Source organism: Lepus europaeus, chromosome 20 (assembly GCF_033115175.1).
Source record: "Lepus europaeus isolate LE1 chromosome 20, mLepTim1.pri, whole genome shotgun sequence".
Lineage (NCBI taxonomy): Eukaryota > Metazoa > Chordata > Mammalia > Lagomorpha > Leporidae > Lepus > Lepus europaeus.
In genome coordinates, this window is record NC_084846.1 from 53,849,169 (window position 1) to 53,872,778 (window position 23,610).

Here is a 23,610-nt window from a genome sequence, read left to right on the forward strand (position 1 = left end):
AAAGTGGAATTCATGTTTTTTTTTAAGCTTGTAAAATTTTCAAGAAAACTTGGATATAAAAGATTTATTGAAATAATTCAACAATGATAACGGTGATAATGAAAATAGATAACATCTACATAGCCCTTACTATGAGCCAGACATGTTCTATGCCTTCTGTAGATTTTAACGTATTTCATCCTCACAGCAGCCGTTTGAGGTAGGTACTAGCATTCCTTCGTTTGGCACAAGAGGAAACAGAAGCTCAGAGACGTAGGTAGCCCACCTGAGCAAACACAGCTACTACAGCAGATTTGGGAATGAAACCATGAGGGCTGGCTCCAGAACATAAGTGAATCCAACAAGGGGGATGTACTTGTAATAAGTTGTTGACAGGTAAAGTCTTTTTAGGTAAAATGTCTTTCAGTTAGGCATTTGTGTATTTTTGAACAGAAGGTCCATGGTTTTCTTTTGTTTTTTCTTAGACAATTAAGGAAAGTATACAGTGATTTTCCTTGTTTATTCTGAATGCTAATCTCTGCAGCTGTCATGGGATATACTCGTGCTTATAGTATTCCACTGTGCACTGTGGTTTTTACAAAAAGAGGAAATTGTGCTTTGCCAGGCTGACAACTCATTCATAAAAATCAGGATCAAATGCAAAAACCTGTTTTATTATTTTAAAGGTGCAATTTGGGGCAGGCATTTGGCCTGGTGGTTATGACAGCACTTAGAATGCCCACACCCTGTACTGGAATGCCTGGGTTAGAGTCCCAGCTCCGGCCCTGTTTCTAGCTTTCCGGTAATGTGCACTCTGGGAAGAGGCAGTGGTGAAGGCTCAAATAGTCAGCTAGCTGCTGCCCTGTGGGAGACCTAATCTTACTCTCATCTTCATCTCATAGCCACTGCTTTCTCTTTGTCAGTCGGGTTCTCTCTCTCTCTCTCTCTCTCTCTCTCTCTCTGTCTCTCTCTATATCTCTCTTTCCAATAAATACAATATTTAAAGATGCAGTTTCTACTACAAATGCAAAAGGTGACTTTAAATATAATTCAAATATTTTTTTTCGAATCTTTAATTACTTATATGAAAATGAGTCAGAAACCCATGATGTGTGTGGTTTTACTGATGTGGAGAAAAAAAAAGTCTCAAGGCAGCAAGTAAAAATACATTGAATTTTACTTAGTCTAAAAATGGTGAAGTTTCCTATTCACCCTCCTGGAAAGACACACTTTCCAAGACCTATTTTAGAGCATGGTAACTCTTTTCCGTGGGTCCCGCTGGTCTCATTTCCCCATGGGGTGACTGTGCTGCACTCTGTGCTGTGCAGTGGGAGCGCTCTCTCCTGATGCCCAGAGGGAGCTCTGGGTGTACTTCAGGTTTGGGCTATGCAGCCTTTGTAAGTGGTTTCTATTTACCATCTGTATTTTTGCATTTATTTACCATAGCTGGGGATATTTTCTTTTCAAGTACTAATTTAAGTACCTGTATTATTTTTAAGGTTATCACATAGTCCATAGTGTAACATATTTTAGTCTAAAGCTTTATTCCCTCTACTGCGGCAGTCCATTTGAGGAAGGAAGGAACGAAGAATAAAAGTATCCCCCAACGGCAAATACAGCAAAGGGCCAGACTGCAGATGTGAGCACATGGTGACCAGTGGTGGTGACCTGTGGGTGGCAGGTGCAGGAGGTACCTGCACCGTGGATGAGCCCTGGGCTGTCTAGGCTGCCAGACACCTGACAACACAAACATCGGCCAAACAGAAAGCACGCTCCCCTGGCCTTAACTATGCTGTAGAGGTTTGTGTGCTTGTTTTTGTAATCTTCATTGTTTTTCTCTTTTCACTTCATGACCATGTTCCCTAGTACATAATATGTTACAATCAGGCTTCTCAACAAACAGGCATTCTCTCACTGACATTCCACAACCACCCTGAAAGCTAGGTATATTTGTCTCTGTTTTATAGACCAAAGGAGCTAAATAGGTTAAGAATGGAAATAAATATTAAAACTAATTAATGTAATAATAATAATATGTCAATAAGTAGTTAATTTTAAAACTAACATTTATGGAGTGCTTACTGTGGGTTCTGGAATTATCCTGTGGCCTTCTCGTAATAGTCGGAGGCGTTATTATGATGCCTGTTTTACCTCCAGGCAATGGTGAGTCTCGGGTAGAGGCGGTGGCGCGAAGCCAAGGCAGGGTTTCACTCTGAGCGGCCTCGCTGCAGCGCCTGAATCGCTGTCCTGTCCTCTTCCTCCAGGCACCGCCCGCATCCTTGCTTGGGTCTGTTTGCTGTTCTGCCTGTGATTTTCAGGCTCGCAAGCGGTTTTCATCCGTGGGCTCAAGCGTGTTCTGATGACCCAGGCTGATCTGGGACGGCGTTTCACCGTCTGGCTGCAAAATTTTGAAAAATCAAAACCAGCGTCAAGGGTTTATCTTGCCACTAAGTTTGTCCAATTTAAAAGATCACAGTTCTGAGATTTTCTTCTTCTGGGACAAAAATATGCCTTTTTTTTTTTTTATCTAATGATGTTAACAGTTAACAATATTTTTAAGCCTTCCTTATTTAAAAATTACAAATGTCCCTGCCCTCCCACGGACAACAGTGGGTGAGGAATTGGACTTATTTGTAAAATTAAAAGTCAGCTCTTCTGGCCGGCGCCGTGGCTCAATAGGCTAATCCTCCGCCTGTGGCGCCGGCACCCCAGGTTCTAGTCCCGGTCGGGGCACCAGATTCTGTCATGGTTGCTCCTCTTCCAGTCCGGCTCTCTGCTGTGGCCCGGGAAGGCAGTGGAGGATGCCCCAGGTCCTTGGGCCCTGCACCCGCATGGGAGACCAGGAGAAGCACCTGGCTCCTGGCTTCAGATCAGCGCGGTGCACTGGCTGCAGTGGCCATTGGGGGGTGAACCAACGGCAAAGGAAGACCTTTCTCTCTCACTCTCACTCTCACTCTCACTCTCCACTCTGCCTGTCAAAAAAAAAAAAAAAAAAAGTCAGCTCTTCTAAAAACATAACAATGCTGTTAGGGAATGAAGGGCGGTCCCCAAAGCAAACACCCCAGGTTTGCCCAAGAGTCAGTCGTATGCTAGTAGGTACCACTAATAATTTTAAGAAAGCAGGTTATACTTGAAATATTATCAGTATATTAGTTGATGGAGTTAGGGCTTGAGCCTAATTGTATCCTCACTGAATTCACCCACAATTCCATATGGATCTCAGCCCTTCGCTCTCCCACGCCCCACTTCCAGTGATGGTAAGAACCTCACAGAGCCCATAGGTGCCAGCGTCCCTCCATTGTTCTGTAGGAGTGTGTCTCAGATGTCCTTGTCCACCAGGGCACAGCACAGAACCTGCTCAGTGGGAAAATCATAGAAATTTTAAGTGATTTATTGTACTTTTCAAGCTAATAAAATTAAATAAAGCAAGCACAAGTAGAAATGGAAATCGTATAACATCACAGATGATTTGAAAAGTAAGATTTTGCAATGCATAAAGGAAAGAGAAGTTGAAGTCCCTCAGTTGAATGCTAAGATAAAATTTGGAGGTGGGCCTGTAATTTAAATATTTTTTAAAGTCCTCATTGTATGACAGGTGCATCCAAGCAGATATGTTTTCCTACATTGTGGATGCTGGTGATCAGTTTGGTGGTTCTGTTTCCTTTCTTTTGGGCTGAGTATCTGGAAAGCAACTTCATCTCTACGGGGTGGAGTGTGGTTTTGATTGCCAGGGAAAGATGAGAAGTGGCTTTAGTGGAAAGCTTCGTTTTAATTGTGACAAGAATGAAAAGTTTCTGTCTTTTTAAAGAGAAAGCAGAAGTGTGTCATAGTTCAATCCCCAGAAAGAGCAAAGGTGTAAGGAAAACCAATTCCTTTTCCTTTCTTTGTGAGGGGTTTGTCTCTTGCTGTAGCACAGTCTGTAGAGTTCTCATTATTGTTTTGAGCTCATCAGAGATCTGGATCATAAATAGCTGTTGCTAATATATTCAGAGATAAATATATGCTGAATAAATACACTGTATTATGGGAATGAGTATATTAAACTTAAAGGAATTAACAGGAAGTTTCCTATCTTCCTGTAATGTAGGGTGCAAATTTGCAGCAAAGAAATTGTCACATGGTGTGTCAGCCACCACATACGGAACATAAAGAGGCTGGATCTCCAGAGGGAAGTTAAGAGAATTATACAAAAGACAGGGGCGCTGGTGAGAAGTAGGAGGGAAAAAGTAGGGAATAATTATGAGACTCTCATTTGCTGCACCAATTTATGAAACTAGCTTTAAAATATTTATATTCAAAGACCAAAATATTTCTGCCAAGAGTAACTTTGCTCCATTAAAAGTGATGAGTAGAAATATTACAAATATTTTTTTCAAATACCTAAGTATCTTGCTGGCAACTCACCCCCTGGCTAAAAGTGAGGAGAGACATAGCATTTATCTTTGGGCTTGCAGATTTATTACAGGTAATGGAAATATTTTGGAGGGAATAATAGACCAGGCTTCTAAATAAATAATTTTGCTAAGCCACAAAAGGTACTTCTTCACTGAAGAAGATCAGCCCCTTTGTGCTCTACAGTCGTCACGGGAACTGAATTGTTTGTCTTGGGTCTGGAGGGAAGAGGTAGAACGGCTTTGGCTATCAGCATCCAAGTAAGCGTACCCATTGTTGGAAAGCCTAGTTTGTGTGTGCAGACACTGGTGAGGAGGGTTGCTCTAGACACTTACCTGACTGCCTAGCAACTTTCACAACTACGGTTTGCTACCAGTCTTAGCATCATATTTTGTCAAATAATTTTCTCAACTTTCTTTTATTCTCCTGACATTAGAGGTGATGATAAAGACAAGGATTTTATTACTTGTCAGATTTTTAAACTCCCATCTCTTCCTAACATGCCCCTCTACTTGATGCGCTAAAATGGTGGTAATCGAAGTTCAGTGAGCAACAGAGTCACCTGGAGGGCTTCTCAAAACACAGATTGCTGGCCTGATCCCCAGGGCTTCCGATTTATTTTAAGGTAGGGCCCAAGAATTTGCATTTCTAGTAATCAATAAGTTCCCAGATGATCTTGATGCTGCTGGTTGTGCTATCAAGCTCAGCAATGGATTCTTTTTATTATTATTTTTTTATTTGACAGATAGAGTTAGACAGTGAAGGAGAGAGAGAAAGGTCTTCCTTCCATTGGTCCACCCCCCAAATGGCTGCTAAGGCTGGAGCTATAACAATCCAAAGCCAGGAGCCAAGAACTTCTTTCTGGCCTCCCATGCGGGTACAGGGGCCCAAGCACTTGGGACATCCTCCACTGCCCTCCCAGGCCACAGCAAGTGAAAGATCTCTGAGTGAGATCCCAGCGGAAAGAACAGGCCATCAAAGAAGGAAGTACCTTTCTCTGAAGGGAGGAGAGAACTTCCACTTTGACTATGGCCTTGTCTAAATAAGATCGGAGTTGGTGAACTCAAGAGGCTTCCATAGCCTTGGCAGCTCATGACAAGAGCCTCGGGTGATTAATGACACCATAAACAAGAGTGTAAATTGTTTAATCAACAACAGGAATCACTGTGCACTTATTCCCCATGTAGGATCTCTGTCCTTAATGTGTTATACTATGTGAATTAATGGTATAACTAGTACTCAAACAGTACTTTATACTTTGTGTTTCTGTGTGGGTGCAAACTCTTGAAATCTTTACTTAGTATATACTAAATTGATCTTCTGTAGATAAAGATAATTGAAAATGAATCTTGATGAAGAATGGGATGGAAGAGGGAGTGGGAGATGGGATGGTTGTGGCTGGGGGAGAGGTTATGGGGGGAAAAAGCCGCTATAATCCAAAAGCTGTACTTTGGAAATTTATATTTATTAAATAAAAGCTTAAAAGAAAAAGAAAAAAGTGGAAAAATGTTATTAAGCAAAAAATCAAGGATGGGATGATGAGCCAAATTGTAAAGATTATTATGATAAGACATTCAACTTCTCTTGTATTCTAGAAGCAGGGAATTTAGTATTACTTGTGCAAATTTCAGATCTCACATATGTTGGCCTAGCATTTCTACTCAGTATCTTCCTTATAGAAATGCAAGTATTTCTGTGCATATCTTCAGGTTCATCGGGATTCCTTACAATATTACTGTTAGCACTTCCAAGGACTTGAAAGATGGGTACTGTGCTCACTTCAGCAGCACATATACTAAAATATATACATATATTTTACATATGCTAAAATATACTAAAATTACATATACTAAAATACACTAAAATTGGAACCTTACAGAGAAGATTAGCATGGCCCCTGTGTGAGGAAAACACACAAATTTGTGCTGTGTTCCATATTAAAATATATATATATATATATATATATATATATATATATATAGGTTCTGTCCTACCTGCAGATCAGGAGGGGAGTAGTCCAATGTGCTCTGGCACACTATTATTCTGCATTAATGCATGGCCATTCAAAAAGGAGAAGGCAGATCTTTGTGGATTGACATGGGAAAAAAAGAAGCCAGAAAAATGTATCTAGATGGATCAATAGACTTGTTTTGTAAAATAATGCATTCTACACACATCTGTGTGCACAGACCTCACACTGTTAACATATTCAATTTCTGGGGAGTTACACTGGAAAAGGGAGATGGGCATAAGACAGGACTTGAACTTTGATAAAAAAGTTGAAAACAAAAGTTCTTTCCAGTGTCAAGGTCATGATTTACAATATGTATTTTGATAAGGAAAATAAGAAGAAATATAGTGGAAAATATGTTGAAACAAACCTTATTTAAAAATAAAAGACGTAGAAACGACATTCCAAGTGAAACAGCATAGACAATTTCTCCTTGAGCAGATTCTCTGAGTGCAAAGAAAAGGCATCTTGTTTGTATCTGGCTTGGGGGTATCCATGCCCCTGAGTGCCACCATCCTGATAATGAAGCCAAATAAGATCCATCCAAACCCCATTTCTCTCTTCTTCCTTCCCTACTCAGCCACTTTTAAACAAAAACTTGCTCTAGAGAAGCACATTTAGGTATCCTCAAGTATCTTGGTGACTTAAAGCTAATATTGACGGAGTCATGAAGAATCCCATGCCCATGTTCATTATTCACATTCTTTTCAAAGTTGTTGAGAAAGATCTCAGTGGACATGGGATGTTTTAGTTAAGGTTAAAATTAGATAGAAAAAAGCATGAGTGTTCATTCTTTTGACATCCCCTGTTGTGCAGTGGGGAGCCTACCTGTACCGAAGTTCCCCTTGGGCCTCACGCCGTAGGGAGGATGTTTTCCATAATCATCAGCATAAGACCCCTAAGTGGAGAAGTGCGGGGACTCAGGTCAGATTTTAACGTCAAGTCCAGGTCTTGCTGATTGCTGGCCACATGGCCGCAGGCAAATGCTTTAACCCTCCCAGGCCTCAGTCCTCTAATCTGTCTGCTAGGGTCGGTCCCTGTCCCTCAGAGTTGTTGTGTCACTGAAGCGTGAATGGGTGATGCTCTCAGCACGGTGGCTAGTGCACAGTAAGCGCTCAGATATTAGGGATAGTTTACTTTATAAAATGGCATGAGCAAATACCGTACTACATATATAACCTGGAAAATGGAACGTCTGCCATCTCTGCCTTCAAAATTTTGCATTTGTCCTATCCATGTAGATGGGGTTTCTCTTTGGAGCAGTGGTTAGCTTAAGTTATAAATAAACTGCTAATCAGTCCTAAACTTTCCATGCTTCCCAAGGAGATGTTGCTGTTGCCCTGTAGTCCTGTTACTTCCCTCCCCCCACCAGGTTAGGTTTAGCTACCTTGTTCTAGCAACCAGAAATGGAAGATGAACAGTAGCTGTTCCCTATGGAAGTAAATTGTGACCTAAATGGTTAAATATCATGCCATCTAACTTCTATCTCCTGTGGTCTATTTCCAAATGGATTTCCCTTCTTTAAGGAAAATTTGCCTGTGTTAGTTGTTTCCTAATCTACAAGGAATAGGAAAAGATCTCTTTGGCAAGTGTTGCAAACCTTCATTGCCATCTCCAGAAGATAGAATTTCATGCGAAATAAATATGTTATTGTATAAATGACTTGTAAAACAAGTGGTGTTTCCAAGAAAGCTCATTTTTGTTATCAGTGTTTGTGACTGTTTATTTTTAAATGTTCAACTTCTATGAAAAATAAACACATAAAAGTCTTTTATTAATTTGTCAAATTCACATGAACATGTCACACTAAAAAAAGTAGAATAGGTGTATCAATGCAACATTTATTTTTTGGTAACAATAAGTATGACAGTTAAAGTTTAAATCCAGATTTTGTAAACAAGTTGACAAATTCAGAGAAAGCAAACAGCTTTCTCCTCACTTAGCTGTGTGTTGAGCAGGCTGCTGAGGTCACCTCTAGGTACAGCAGGACTGAAAACCATGCCTGAGCACTGATACTTGTCATGTCACAGAGTGGGAAGTGAGGGGCTCTGTGCCACCTGGGACCACCCCTGCTCGATTTTGACTGACACACAGCCCCTGCGTAGTCACATGTGATGTGCATTATGTAGAGAGGGGGAGTGTGTTGACGTTGGGTGGGAGCAGGAGGGGGCACACAGAGGATTCTTCACAAAAACTCTTCGAGGAATTTACATGTACTCATTGAATCATCCCAACACTAGGAAGCAGTTGCTGTTATTAACCTCATTTTGTCAATGGGGACATTGAGGCACAGGAAACATCAGATACTTGCCCCCAAAGTTATACAGCTAATGGTGAGCAGAGCTCCCTAACAAGTTGTCATAGAGTCTGACTGCAGTCTATGTCTTTACAGTACTATACCGATCTGTCTGTAAAGTTCTTGTGCAAAAATCAGTAGTAAATTTCTGGACCAAGCATGCACCTGTTGAATGGCCCAGTCCCCCCACAGTATCTCCAGTTCTTCCTTCCCTGAGTAGTTCTCAACGTTCTTCGATACACTGAGCCAGAATCCACTGCACTGCCATTCCCACCTCTGGTCCTTGTGTCTTCTGTGGAGCAACCAATCTAAACCCTCTTCCCCAGGGATGCAGTGAACAGTGTTTAATCCCCTACATGAGTGAAATTTGATGAGAAAAGAAACAGAAGCAGCAGATTTTAAAAATAGCCCATGATTGAATGAAAGCATATTGTATTTTAAAATCTTCTCCCTCTACAACAACATTGTACATTTCAAAAGAAAGTGATTAAGGTTCAGAGAAATGAGTTCTTCTATTGCTTTGCCATTGCCATTGCCATAGGAACAGATGCTCTATCTCATGCAATGGGGAAGAACTATTTTGTTTTTCCCCAACAGATGTGGTCGACCACGTCCAGTTGGGCAAAAGAAACCCCTTTTTCATTGGAGGTGGAGCCCCACGTAGGGAATGTGGGAGCTCCATTTGAGCATTTCTTCTTGTCCTCTTCCTCAATTAACTATTATTTGAGATGCACAAGATCTCTTTGATGTAACAATCCATTAAGGTACTATAGTTCATGAATGGAGATGATGCTCAGTATCAAAGAAATTAGTCTTCTACTTGTGACCTCCAGAGAGGATAGAAAAGAGCCAATGAGAAATAATTACAGAGATGTGGCTTCATATAAAGGTTTGTATCCAACTTGATTCCCTCATCCTCCAGGCCATGGGAGTAGCTTTCCGGAGAGGGGGCTGAATGGAACACAGCCAATCAGTTGGTTCACAAAGGTCAGTCCTTGACCTTGGTGTACTGGAAGCCATATGCATATGCCCATTAATGTGCATACTAATGGAGCTGCATTTAGTATTAAATGATTAAAATGCCAGACCTGAAACAGTGTGGCCTTGGGAAGGTCATCACAACAACAGAGACACCCGGGTTCCAGGTCCAGCTCTGCGGACAGGTTTTGTGACTTTGGTAAGCTCATAATATTTATTGGGTATCTGGTAGGCTTTGAGGACCTGAGCTGATATTTTGTCTTATTTGATCTTCCTAGCCACTTTGTAAGTTAGATAATATGTGAACCTTGTAGAGATGAGGAAATTAAAACTCTTGAGAGGCTAAATAACAGTGGTTAAGATCCCTTGGCTGGTAAGTGGCAATGCTAGAACTTGACCTAAACTTTTCTCTGCAGTAGACTGGATCTGTCACTTAGCTTTCTGTGTTTCAGTTTACCTAGTTGTAGAAATAAGGTGCATGTGCGCTCTCTGTTCTTTTTAACTTCGATGGTCTTTGATATCCATAGAAACATTCAGGTGTAACATCCTGTTCTTTTATCATTTTGCTGCTGGCAAACCTTTTTCTTAGTTTGTGTTCATGTAATTGAACATTTATTTCGGTTACATTTACCAAATTATGCAGACTCTGCCTGGGCGGGCTTGGCATGCCACACCATCATGATGCAATTTTACACTTGTGACACCTGTCTTCTGCAGTCCAAGGCTACAGGTACTTTTTGCTGATGGTAGAGGTGCTTCCACCTTCTACCCCTCCATCCTGGAGAGGCTGACCCCCAAGGATGCACCTCACGTTTGTTTTCACAGAGGGAGTAGTAGATAGCAAGCTCCCTAATCTTTTGCCTAAATACTCGTGGCTTTTGCTGATGTATACAGACTTGTTACTGTATCTGAGGGAATAGACTCTAAAACAGCTGACACTGAAAAAAAAAAAAAAAACAGAGGAAGGTTGCTGTAGGTGTGAACACTGAAGGATTGATTCTGAGAGTGTGAATCATGTCAGCAAAAGGCTTTCAGTAGTAGTTAGAGGCACAGGTTGTTGACAAATGAGTTAGGAAAATTTGATTGCATATATCCAGAGCTTCATTCTTGCCAAAGGCCCTCTCAGTTGATTTAGATGAAATATACATTTCAAGTTCCTGAAAGCATTTCTTTGGAGTTGACAAGTTGTCCAGTAGGTGGCATAGTGTTAACACTATATATATGGCTTTTTGCATTAAACTTGGTTAAAAAAAATCTCAGGATGGACTTGCTTTATATGTAAAGTGTTTAAATATATACTCAGTATATTTATTTCACTTTTAGATATGCATTTTGAGATGAAAAAAGAGCTTTTCTGTTAGGGTTTAATTTCAGAGTTATGACTTCTTCCTTCATAGATTCATATGATATACTTCAATTATTTTTTCTTCCTCAGAAATAAGCAGAAACAGATATATATTGAAGATAGATTTTTAAATGTCACAAATACTTCTTATCAAACTTCTTGGAAGTGGAAATTTGTAGAATCAAGATTACTGGTATTGGGTTGCTGGAAGTTGCTACTTTTGTGTGCTTTGCAACTGGACGGTAGTAGTAGCCGAGCATATAGCAGGAAGGTCACAGCTATAAATTATGTTGAAAATTCACACACAAGCACTAATACTTTCAACCTGTTTGAATATATCAAGGAGGTGTTTCGCTCTCTTTTATTCATCTATGTATATTGCTGGCACCCTTTTCTAATGATCACAGTTCCTACATCTCATTCTGACGTGTGTGTGTGTGTGTGTGTGTGTAAAACCCAAATAAAAATTCTTGGTTACAATAATTGTGAATTGTAAAGATATTGAAACCTATCAACAGTAATCAAATTCACACATTATCTCCATTAATTTGTCTTTAAAGGGAAAGTAAAACGATGTTGTAGACATGTGGAATAAACACTGTATAACAGAGTCATTATTTTGAGAAACAAAACTGATTAAATGATCTGTGCTGGGGAAAAATAAAGATTCTACCACACATTTTGATATATCTTTACATTTAGCTGAAATGCAACCAATGATGAACTCTGTCATTGTGTTCTGAGGCAAATCATTGCATCTAATTATCTTGCCAGTGTGATCTCACCAGAAGATAAGATTTTTAGTGATTGAAACTGAATTGTCCCTTTGCATTGTTGAAAGCACTGCTCTGTCAATGGCATATGGTCCTTGTGAATGGGTTAGCTCCTGGATAGTCCCTCTTGAATTGACTCACCATAATAATATTTCAATACTCTGTTGAGTTAGAAATATACAGAAATTCCCTGACATTTCGTGTTAACTCTATGAGAGGATTTAAAAAGTTCATGGAACATGGAATTATAAGATGAGTTTATTTTGGTTCAAAAAATTGAAATCCATGCATATAGAGGGCCTTCAAAAATTTATGGAAAATGTATATTATGAAAAAAGCTGTGCATGGATTTCAAACTGTTTTGCTCTAAAATAACCTTACCTTTTAATTCTGTTTCTCCACAAAATTTTTGAAGTACCCTTATAGCTAGCAAGAACTTAGCTTTCAGAATAATTGTGGTCTAATGTTCACTTCATTAATTGGGTAGTTTATACTGTCCATAGTTAAAGATGCTGAAGAAACAAATGAGAGGATCTCATTCTCTTTTCTGTTATATTTCCCCTTCTCTGTCTCCACCTTCCTAGACTGAGAATGGGGTACAGAATTAATAGTCATGAAAATAGTCTGAAAAATACATTATTGCCCTTAATTGAAAAAAAATAAAACGGATCTCAGAATACTTCCATCATTTAGTCTCTAAGATTCCATTTGAATGAAGAGTTCAAAAGCTAAAGTAATAAAACCAAAAATAATCATGAACATTCTAAGAGAAAATACATGGTTACCAAAAAAAAAAAAACTTTTACCCAGTCTCTTTATTGTAAACATGAACATGAACAAATGAAGACACCAGAGAGTTAAAGTGACAGCCAGACTTCCTTCCGCAAATAATTGACAGAACTTTAACAACTGGAACATCTGCATCACTTATTTTGGTCATAGGCTTTAACTCCTATTTCCATAATTCTTTCAAAAATAAGGAAATAAAAACCCAATGGAATACTTTTTTCTTGAAAATAATTTCCTTGAGAATTTTTATAATGACAACATTAAAAAAGGGGTAGGCAAATTCAAATTTTTTAAAAAAAATTATTCATTTTATTTAAATGCAGATTTACAGAGGAGGAGGAAGAGAGAGAGACAGAGAGAGATAGAGGAGAGATAGAGAGAGGAGAGATAGAGAGGGGAGAGATAGAGAGGGGAGAGATAGAGAGAGGAGACAGAGAGGGATAGGTACCTTCCATCCAGTGGTTCATTCCCTGAAATGGCCGTAACTGCCAGAGCTGGGCCAGGCTGAAGCCAGGAGCCAGGAGCTTCCTCTGGGTCTCCCAAGTGGGTGACAGGGACCCACGTACTTGGGCCTGGGCTGTCACCTACTACTTTCCCAGGCACATCAGCAAGGAGCTGGATTGGAAGTGGAGCAGCCAGAAATGAGTGCCCATTGGAGATGCTGGTGTTACAAGTGGTGACCCAACCCACTATACCACAATGCCAGCCCCCCAAATTTAAGTTTTAATGAGTCCCAGGAATAAAAATTTATTTTCTCTCTCTCCACATGCACATACCAGCAAATAATGTCTTCTAGATTGAATTATCATTACAGTTATTTTCAACTTAAAATTGTCCAAGACAAAAAAATACATTGTGAATTTTAATAACTACTAAGTATCCAAAGCACAGCTTTTAAAAAATTTTTGTAATGAGATAGATGAAATATTTGTGGGCTTTTTATTTGGTTTTTCTTATTCTAATTAGTTTATATATCCTGGGACAGAGATTATATATTGCTAGAAATATAGAGTTCACCAATTATATTCAATTACATTCTTTTTTTATATTTTTGTTTTTTCTGACATCAGTGTCTATAAAAAATGAACTTGGAAGGCTTATAATGCTTATGCCCCTCAGACCTCAGAATTCCTCTCTAGTTATAGGTCAAAACTCAAGTGATTGAAAATGAATTAAAAATTTTATCTTATCATTTTTCAGCTTAACATTAGATCCTCCAACAGGTTTCTTGAAAGCAAAGAGTTAGAAAGTTCCTGACTTACAATAAGACTTGTTATCTAGTCATTAGAGTCATTCGCTATGCCAACACCACACTGATGGTTTGAACTGCAAGGGATGCACGGGCTAAGACTGGTGGTGGGTGAGAGGAGGCCTTCATGTTTCCTTTGATCTTGGCAAAGCAGGAGAAAGTATAGATGAGAGGGGTTGGGGTAAGAACCTGGAAGACATCAAACTCCAAAGCAGATCAGTCTTTGAAAAGAGCACACACAGAGACTGAGGCCTGCAACCAGGAAACTGCCATTCAGAGTCCCTTGGATGGCCTCCACCTTAGAGAAGTTAGCACCATCAGGGTCATGTGTGTGCCTGTTTGAAGCCTACTGGATTGGGAAGAGTCAGGGAAAACAGTGAGGTGTTCTAAGGCTCAAGGGATGAGCCTTTGGGCTCATCCTGTGAGGCCCACACTGTCGGGATGGTGGGGTGTCATCATTCTTCAACAAGAAGCACCGGAGAGAGTTTTGGTGAACATGTCTGTTTATTAACAGCTGGGCACAAGCTTTTATAGGGCAGGCAAAGGGGAGTACTAGTTCAAGGCAGCAACACGAATTCTATAAGATAAAGCTGATATTGGCTCCTCTATGCTTCTCCAATCAGCTTGACGGTCACGTAGCCTACGTAGCCTTCCAGGCAGTCTTAGGAGTCTGGGCCACACTCGGAGCTATTCACCTAGTTGACAATCACAAAGCCCCTCAACAGGAAGTGGGGGTGGGGGAAATGTGCCTGGGGCTCCTGCCGCCTGCCAGCAGTCAGGTCATATGTGGGGGTCTCAGGGTTTTTCCAGGGGTGCATGGTGTGCCATGCTCTCTTAACCTCCTGCATGGGCTAGGCAGGCAATCTCCCAGCCAGGCACAGGATCACTCACCCTTGAAGCCACTGTTCTGATGTCTGCCAATCAAGGCAGTTCCACAAACGCCTTTTCTTAGGGGCAAACTTCCCCCTAGGCAGTGTTTTAAGAGCACCCAACATATAGAGGCCAAGTAGATTCTGGATGGCTGAGTTTGGAACTCTGCAGGCCAGGCCTTGTGCACGCAGCAGCCTAAAGAAAATCCTGGTCCCAGGAGTCTTTTTCCTTGCTGTCGGGCTACGCAAGGGTCAAGTTGAATAATACCCACCCTGTCCTGTGCTTGCTTCTCAGGGGCTCACAGCCAGGTTTTCAGCAAGTTTAACCTTTTGCGCATTCATGTGCACCCTTCCACTCAGTGGGAAGAGAAAGACGAGGATAAAGACACAGAGCAGGTGGTTTCTGATGAGGGGAACCCAAGTCTGAGTCCAGATTCCTTTCTAATCAAGAACACGCTGTTCGTTACAAGTCACTCATGGGTCCTGCTTCCAATCAGGCTCTGAGGTCAGACTACCTGGGTTGGATTTCCAGTCTCTACCACCTACAGACTGTGTGGCTTTACATACATCATGTAACTGTTGTGTAAATCAATTCCTTGTTCCTTAGCCCTCAGATAACAGCATTTTTTTTAATTAATTAATTTATTTATTTGAGAGGCAAAGTTACAAAGGGAGAGACAGAGAGAGAGAGGTCTTCTGTCCACTGGTTCACTACCCAAGTGGCTGCAGCAGATGGAGCTGGGTCCAACTGAAGTCAGGAGCCTGCTTCTTGTGGGTCTCCCACGTGGGTGCAGGGCCCAAGCACTTGGCCATCTTCCACTGCTTTTCCAGGCCATCAGCAGGGAGCTGGATCAGAAATAAAGTAACTGAGACTCAAACTGGTGCCTATGTAGGATGCTGGCACTGCAGGAAGAGGCTTAACCTACTGCACCTCAGCGCCAGCCCCTAAAAATCATATCATTCTCGCAGTTCTTATTAGGATAAAGGGTAAGTCACATGAGCAGTACCATCGTATAACTTACCATTCAAGCTGGCACAACTGTGTGAGTGAACAGGGATGCTATTGACAGTTGTATCAGCGCAAGGGGAGTGAGCCAGGACTTTGCTGAAAAACCCCAGCTGTGTGGGGTTGCCCTGGACCTTGTTAATGAGCAGTTAATATCCCATTAATATATTAATATTGCCTGAGGAATTATAGTGAAGGAAGCTTTGAGATTTTGATGTTCTTTTCCTATTAGCTTTTTCTGAGTTTGTTAATGTGCAGCAGTTTTTTAAAAAAATGTTTTTGGATAAGGGAAGAAAGAGTGAGTTCCAATACATCCTCGTGTGTTCAGAGGGTCCCTTAGCACGCTGCACGGTTTAGCCTCTAATCTCTGACCAGGCCTTTGTTGCGCAGGAGAGGCCCAAGCAAGGAGTGGAGTGGGAAGGCTCCTTGGTTTTGCTCCAGTCCACACGCTATCAGCTGATGGACGAGGGGTGATGTGAGGTCGGACCCGGGATAGCAGCAGGACTACAGTTTAACTTCAGGAAGTTGACCGTTATTTTTGTTTAGATTTGTTAAAGTCTTAAAAACAAAACAAAAAAAACTAAAAAATCCAGCCAAAATAATTGGTAAGAGAAGCAAAGAAATTCCAGACTCACAAGTCCCATGAAGTCATCTCTATGCCTCCTGCCAGCAGAGGGGCTTTTTAAAACATTCTCAGGATCCTGGCCAGTGGAACATCAGCTGCCCAAACATGGGGCTTCCATCACTTCTTTGGCAAAACATCCTCACAGTCCAGCAGGCCAGATCTTTTGACATGGATTTCTCAGGTCAGTGGAATCCCAGTGCTAGATGACACCACATTAAATGTCCGTTGAAGGCAACTCCACAACCAAAATTTTGCTTTGGTTGAATCTGTGCATTTAGAGCAGAATAATAATTGCTATAATAATTACCATAAAAAAAATCTTCTTGTTCTTCTAATCTGTATTTTGAAAACACCAGCACACTAGACTTAGCCAGAGGACAGTATTTTTAGTCTATGTGGCATAAAAAGCAGCGGTATACATGAAAACCAAATTTTAATGAAGAGCCAGATAGGTCCCTTTGTTCCTGATTGTACCAACAGGAATGGCATTTGGACAGGGCCTCCCAGTTTGGAAAGCAGATTGAGATACATTATCTCATGAGTATCGTATTCTTTGGTGACACCAATTGAACACTCTGCAGGCCTGGCTTTGCGCGTACAGCAGCCTAAAGAAAAACCTAGGCATTCCCTCCCTTCCCTGAAGCCCAGGGAAAGTGTGGGACGGCTAACGAAGAGATGAGTTCATGTTCAGCCTGGGAAAGCTGCACAGCAGCCTTGCCTGCAGCTCGGCATGAAATGAGCCTTGAGCGGCGTGAAATCACGGCCACAGGTGTGGAGATTCACAGTGACATAAATATCCTTGCTGGTTAGCAGTTGGAGGAAGGCTGTGGGAAGATTGGCCACGAGCTCCTTTCTAGCCAAGTCTGCCTTTATGAATAAATGGTCATTTAGGCCCTACTCTTGCCAAGGATCTAGGGGAGCCTCAGCCCAACTTTCAGTTAAAAGACCTACAGGGGAGGGCGTTGAACCCAAGCCATTGGGATGCCATTGAGGGCGACCTTGCTGCACATCCACATTCTGGGCTCCCGCTCCCGATCCCAGCTTCTTGCCAGAATAGGCACCTGTCATAGCTGACGTAATCAGACTTCTGCCACCCACATGGAGAACCTGGATTGAGTTCCCAGCTCCTGGCTTCAACTCCAGTCCAGTCCCGGCCGTGGCTGGAATTGGGAGAGTGAGTCAGTGGATGGGAGCTTTCCTCTACCCACGTTCTCTCTCCCCACTCTCCCTCCTTCCTGCCCCCTCTCAAATTAATTATTTTTAAAGGCCCATTAGAAGAATTAAAGTGGTAAATGAATACTTACCTCAGGCAACTCTATGGAGGAAGCAAAAAAAGAAAAAAATCATAGTGCAAAACTGGTTTGTGTTACCTGCAACTCTGAGAGCCTGTGTGTTTAAAACACCTCCATATGCAAAAGTTACAAAGACAGGGCAAAATAGTAATCCAGACAACAAATTTGTACATAACTATGCGTGATGTTTTAAAATTATCTTAAAAAATGGCTTAATATGAAAATACGCAAAGAAAATGGAAATGGAATTACCAAAAAGGGGAAAGTCTGAAAAAATATACAGGAAAAATGTTCAGATTCACTAACAATGGTATTTATGGAAACCAATAATTTTGCGTCTTAAACTGGAGTCTTTTATTTCAGTTGTAACACCCAGCCTTAGCTAAGGTGAGGAAACTATGTCACGGGTTGAACTCTGTAACCTTTCTTCTATATTATTTGGTATCAGATACATTTTTCTTTTTTGTTTTACTTATTTCTGCATCATTTAGTTTCTTTACACTGTAAGTAGGACACAGTTAAAGGTTTTAACAAAACTAAAAGTGACTATTTTTTAATGTGAGAGTATTTGAATATTCAAACTATGTTTACTATCACAGTTGAGATGATTGGTCTTCAGTTGGTACATTTTCTACTTTTCAGTCTTGTTGTCTGCTATGCAGTTTGTTTTGTTTATTTTTAATTTCTACTGAAATGTAAAGGTCAGAATTATTTTTTAATTATTGTTTCAACCAATTTTTATTTACAGAATATAAATCTCTTCTAAAAGATACATTCTTTCATTTAATCAATGGTAAAAAGCCTTATTAAACAAAGCCTAAACATCATCCCTTATATTTAAGCAGAAATACAAATCATTAAAGGTATATGAACATAGAACACAAAATGTAGTTTTTACTTAAGCAGTTATATGAATGAGGCTATTTTTAAGTTTCTTCAGTGACAACTCCATTTTAAGCATTGAACAAATTATACTTAAATTAACAATAAATGTAAGAATTCAATGTAAACATGAAAATATGGAATAACAACAAAAAACAGGGATTATCTTCATTACCAAACAGATTAACACATTTGCAGACACTCTGATACTTTCTGAGGTATATCAAAATGCCTACATCAAAGGTAGCATTCATTTGAGAGGTATCAATACATGTTCAGTGGTGAGACCATTTGTAGCACTTACAGTATATACAAAGCAGCATTGGACTAATATGGTTCACATTTGAGAAACACAGATTCAAGTTTTATGCTACAACTTGCCAATTTGACATTATAGCTAATGGAGTGACAATTACTCATTTCATATTTTTTTCTTCTGAAACTCAGTAAACAAGTTATCATTGAAGCACATGGAATAATGCCATGTCTTCTTCCTTATAATAGCAAATTTTAAAATCCAAATACTTTGTATAATGGAAACTTTACCTAGCTCTGCAAAAGCTCCCAAATACAGTACAGTCTTGAAGTTTCTTCTTTGTAGATTCCATTAACTTGGAGTTATTTTAGTATGGATAAATGCAGGACACTACTCCAGATTATTGGGCAACAAAAATGTCCGCGTGTCACTACCTGTATTTAAGTATGAGCACACCACAACCACAACCACAACCACGGCAAGTAAATGCCCTCCCACGTCCTCCACTGCTTCTGGGGTTCCTTTCCACATCACAGGAGCTGGTTTAATGGATGCTGTCAGGTCTCAAACTGTCTCTGAAAATTCCTTTATTAAAAATTTTGAAATTTGGGGAGCCAGCGCCGTGGCTCACTTGGTTAATCCTCTGCCTACGGCGCCAGCATCCCATATGGGTACTGGGTTCTAGTCCCGGTTGCTTCTCTTCCAGCCCATCTTTCTGCTGTGGCCCGGGAGTGCAGTTGATGATGGCCCAACTGCTTGGGCACCTGCACCTGCGTGGGAGACCAGGAGGAAGCACCTGGCTCCTGGTTTCGGATCTGCATAACTCCGGCCGTAGCAGCCATCTGGAGGGTGAACCAATGGAAGGAAGACCTTTCTCTCTGTCTCTCTCACTAACTCTGTCAAAATTTTTTTTTTGAAATTTAGCTAAGGGAACATCTATAGTCTAAATAAGCTAGTTTTTTTCCCTTACTCTTCACTAACTAGTTCAAATACAATATGTAATGTTTTAAATTTTTATAGATACCTTATTAAAATGACTAAAGGTATCTAAGATACCATTGTTAACCAAAAAAATTACCAAATAAATATTAACAAAAAAATTTAACCAAAAAATATTAACCAAAAAAATGACACTAAGTATTTTTGAGACTATTTTTTTCCTAACTAGAAAAGCCATGGGATTCATAATGAACACAGACATAACGACACCTTAACCCTGCTGTTCTACAGCATCAATAGTAAGAGTAAATTCGTGAAGCCCAGAAAAGAGCAGGATTCCAGGAAAAAGATCTGGTAAACACTTGAATTTTGGATGCTCAAACACAAAAGGGTTCACAATGCTTCTACGCACTATCATTATTTTCATCCTTTAAGTAGATCAAATCTTTATTTCATTTCTAATTTTATCCAGAAATAAAACATAATTCATTCCATAATGTATCTTATCAATTTCAGTTTTCAAGTATTCAAGTAATGCAAACTCAGGTGTTTCCTCTTGTGGCAACAACACACAGATGGAGCTTCAGAGACCGGGAAAACTCATTAAAAGTAACTGATACACTCTTCTGCCCAAAGACATAAGAACTAAGACTTAACACTGCAATCACACAAATGCTATGTTATAAGAGAAGGAAAAAAAAGTGGTCCAATATAATCAATGTTTTCTTTTTAACAAGCTTCATAAACAAATTTTCTTAATATGTGGCTAGATTCCCAGTAACAGGATATTCCGAAATCTAAGGAACTACAGAAGAAAAACCAGATGATGTTTTTTTTCTATAATTTTTTTTCCATAAATGTTTTTCTATAAGTATTCCTATTGTTTTCTTTGGATTTCCTTTGGACTTTTACTAGGAGATTTTTTTTGCCATCACCTTCTTGCATAATGATGACCATGTTTCTGTGTGTGGCACATCCTTAAGTATCTGTTGTAAGGCTGGATGAGTGGTGACAAATTCTTTAAATTTCTGTTTGTATGGAAGGTTTTTATTTTACCTTTTGCATAAATGAGGGCTTTGCAGGGTACAGTATTCTAGGTTGAAAGTTTTTTTTTTTTCTTAAGACTTGGAATATATCCTACCGTTCTCTCCTAGACTGTAGGGTTTCTGATGAGAAGTCAGTGTGAGTGTAATTGGAGATCCTCTGAAAGTAATCTGGCATTTCTCTCGTGCACATTTTAGAGTCTTTTCTTTATGTTTTACTGTGAAGAGTTTGACTACAATGTGTCATGGCAAGGATCTTTTCTGGTTATGTCTATTAGGAGTTCTGGGTGCTTCCTGTACTTGGATGTCCCTTTCTTTCTCCAAATTAGGAAGGTTGTTTGTAATTATTTCACTAAAAAGGCCTTCTAATCCCTCTCTCTTTCCACACCTTCTAGAACTCCTAAGACTCATATGCTGGATCATTTGATTGTAGCCCATAAATCTCTATCACTGTTTTTTAGTTTTATAATTTCTTCTTCTTCTTTTGTTTTTGGTCTGACTGTAAAATTTCCATAGCTTTGTCTTCTAACTCAGATATTCTTCCTTCTGCCTTGCTGAGTCTATTTTAAGGTTTTCTGCCATGCTTTTTGCGTGATCTATTGAATTCTTCATCTCCAATATTTCATTTTGATTTCTCTTTAAAATCTCAATTTTATGGGAAAAATTTTAATTCATGTCATATATGATTTCTTTAATTTGTGTATTTGCTTCCTATGATACAGTTTTTGAATTCTGTCTCCAGCATTTCTTCAATCTCTTTATTTTCTCATTTTAGTATTGAAATGTTGTGTTCCTTTGGAGGCATCATGTTGTCTTCTTTATTCTTGTTTCCTGAGTTGCTGCATTTAATTTTGGGCATTTGTAGAGATACACGTTGGTTGGTTGTTTTTTTTTTTTTTTTTCCTTCTCCTATGATGGCTTTTATCTTCGGACTATGCCTCTGTGGTTAGTGGAGTGTCTGCTCTTTCAGTGGATACCCTGAGGCATGTGCTGTGTGTGGCCAGGACGCTCTATTCAGTGCTCCAGGGTGAAGGGAGTGTCCAGGTGACACCCAAATTGGGCGCTTTTTTTTTTTTATCAGAGAGGAGGATTAATCTGGTCTGTTGGTCTCATGCTCACCTCCTGTCCTCCAAGGAGACCAATGCCTGGTCACTAGCCCCAGTGGGTATAATATTCATTCACACTGCCACAAGAACCACACAAAGGATCCGTGCAGTTCTCAGTGTGAGCACAGATCCCACAGCAATGACTCTAACCAGGGAGTCAGGGAGCCTGGAGCGTGTGGAGCCACCCACAGTGAGTACCCAAAGACCCAGCCACACCCAGCTGCCTGTCAGTTCTCCCAGCCAGACTGGGGCATCTCTGCTGGGCTTGTTGCTGGGTGCACAGACACTAACTGGTTCAGCTGTTACCTGTGTCCAAAATGGCACCTACCCTCTCTCTGCTAGTTACAGGATGCCTGGTCCCAGGTGGTCGGGGAGGGAGAAGTATGCTCCCCCCTCTCTTTCCCTCTAGGTGGCAGGTACACTGTCCCCCCCCCCCCCCAGGGCTCCAAGCCCTACTCACGCCAGGCTCTTCCCACAGCTTTATCACCAGTGGCTTAGGTCTCACCTCGCTCCAAAGCTGGTGCTGAGGCTCTCGGCTACTGGGTCCTGAATTGTGTGCATCCACACCCTCCACATAGATCCACAGTGTCCCTATAACTTGCGTAGACTTTCTTCTGCCATTTTCTCCCTAACTCTTCCCTGAGATTGGACTCTGTCCATATTTTATTTAACTATCTTCCCCTAGACTGGAGCAGTAAGCTCTCTCCCTATTCCACCATCTTCCCCTTTTATCCAGGGTCAGAATTCTTAAAGCAATTACCACATGTAAATGTACTCTAAGCACTAATTATAATAATTATAAAGGGACCATTAATGGTAGAAAAAATAAACAACTAAAATATTAAATGCAGTAGCTTTAACAATTTAATTGACTTAATGTGGTTATTAAAATTTCTACTTAAAAAATTTGGCATGTGAAAAAGCCTCACAATCTAAGAAGAACTGGGCCAAAAAAATCTAGAGTATGATCCCCACTGTGCAAAAGCTGTACCCGAGCGGGTTTCTATGGTTTGTAGCCATAGGGAGAAAGACCAAGAGGTAGCCATATCAAAATGGCAATACTGGTTGTCACTCATTTATCAGTTATAGGACTTTTACTCTATGACATTTTTGCTAATTTTCCAATTTTTATATAATGAGCACCTCATGACTGATAATGCTTGGTAAAGAGCAAAACCAAAAACTCTTCTAATACCCCGTCACAGACTATAGAGATTGTTTTATTTTAAAGTCTTTTAAAAATGTATATAATTAATTCATTTGAAAGGTGGAGAAAAACACAAAGATCTCCCACCTCCCATCTTCACTCCCCAGATGCCTGCAACAGCTGAACTGGGCCACGTAAAAGCTGAGAGCCAGGAATTCGAAGCAGGTCTCCCGTTTGAGTCTTAGGGACTGCAGTGGCTCAGCCTTCACTGCTGCCCCCAGGGTGCACATTGTCAGGACCCTGGATTCAGGAATCAAACCCAGGCACTCTGACTTGGGATACGGATGTCCCATGCTGCTTCCTAATACCTGCACGAAATGCCTGCCCCTGTAGAGATTGTTTGGAAGACTAGAGACTTCGTTTACAGTCGGTGATCCCAGGCCAGGCCTTTCACAAATGGTGACCAGTTCCAACCACCCGGAAAGTTCTTGAAATCTGTGGCTGGACAAATGGATGGTAGGCTAGAACTTGAAGGGACTGGCTTTGTGGCGAAGTGGATTAAGCCGCCGTCTGTGGGCACCAGTTCCTGTCCCAGCTCCTCCACTTCCACTTCAGTTTCTTGCGAATGTGTCT

General features: G+C 40.5%; 1 non-coding gene across 1 annotated transcript; it reads left to right on the top strand.

Moving 5' to 3' along the window:
- The first annotated feature begins 6,210 nt into the window (after positions 1-6,210).
- On the top strand, positions 6,211-6,313 carry LOC133750160 (U6 spliceosomal RNA). Its single transcript, XR_009864662.1, has one exon. It is a non-coding gene; the product is annotated as a U6 spliceosomal RNA (small nuclear RNA).
- Positions 6,314-23,610: the final 17,297 nt, after the last annotated feature.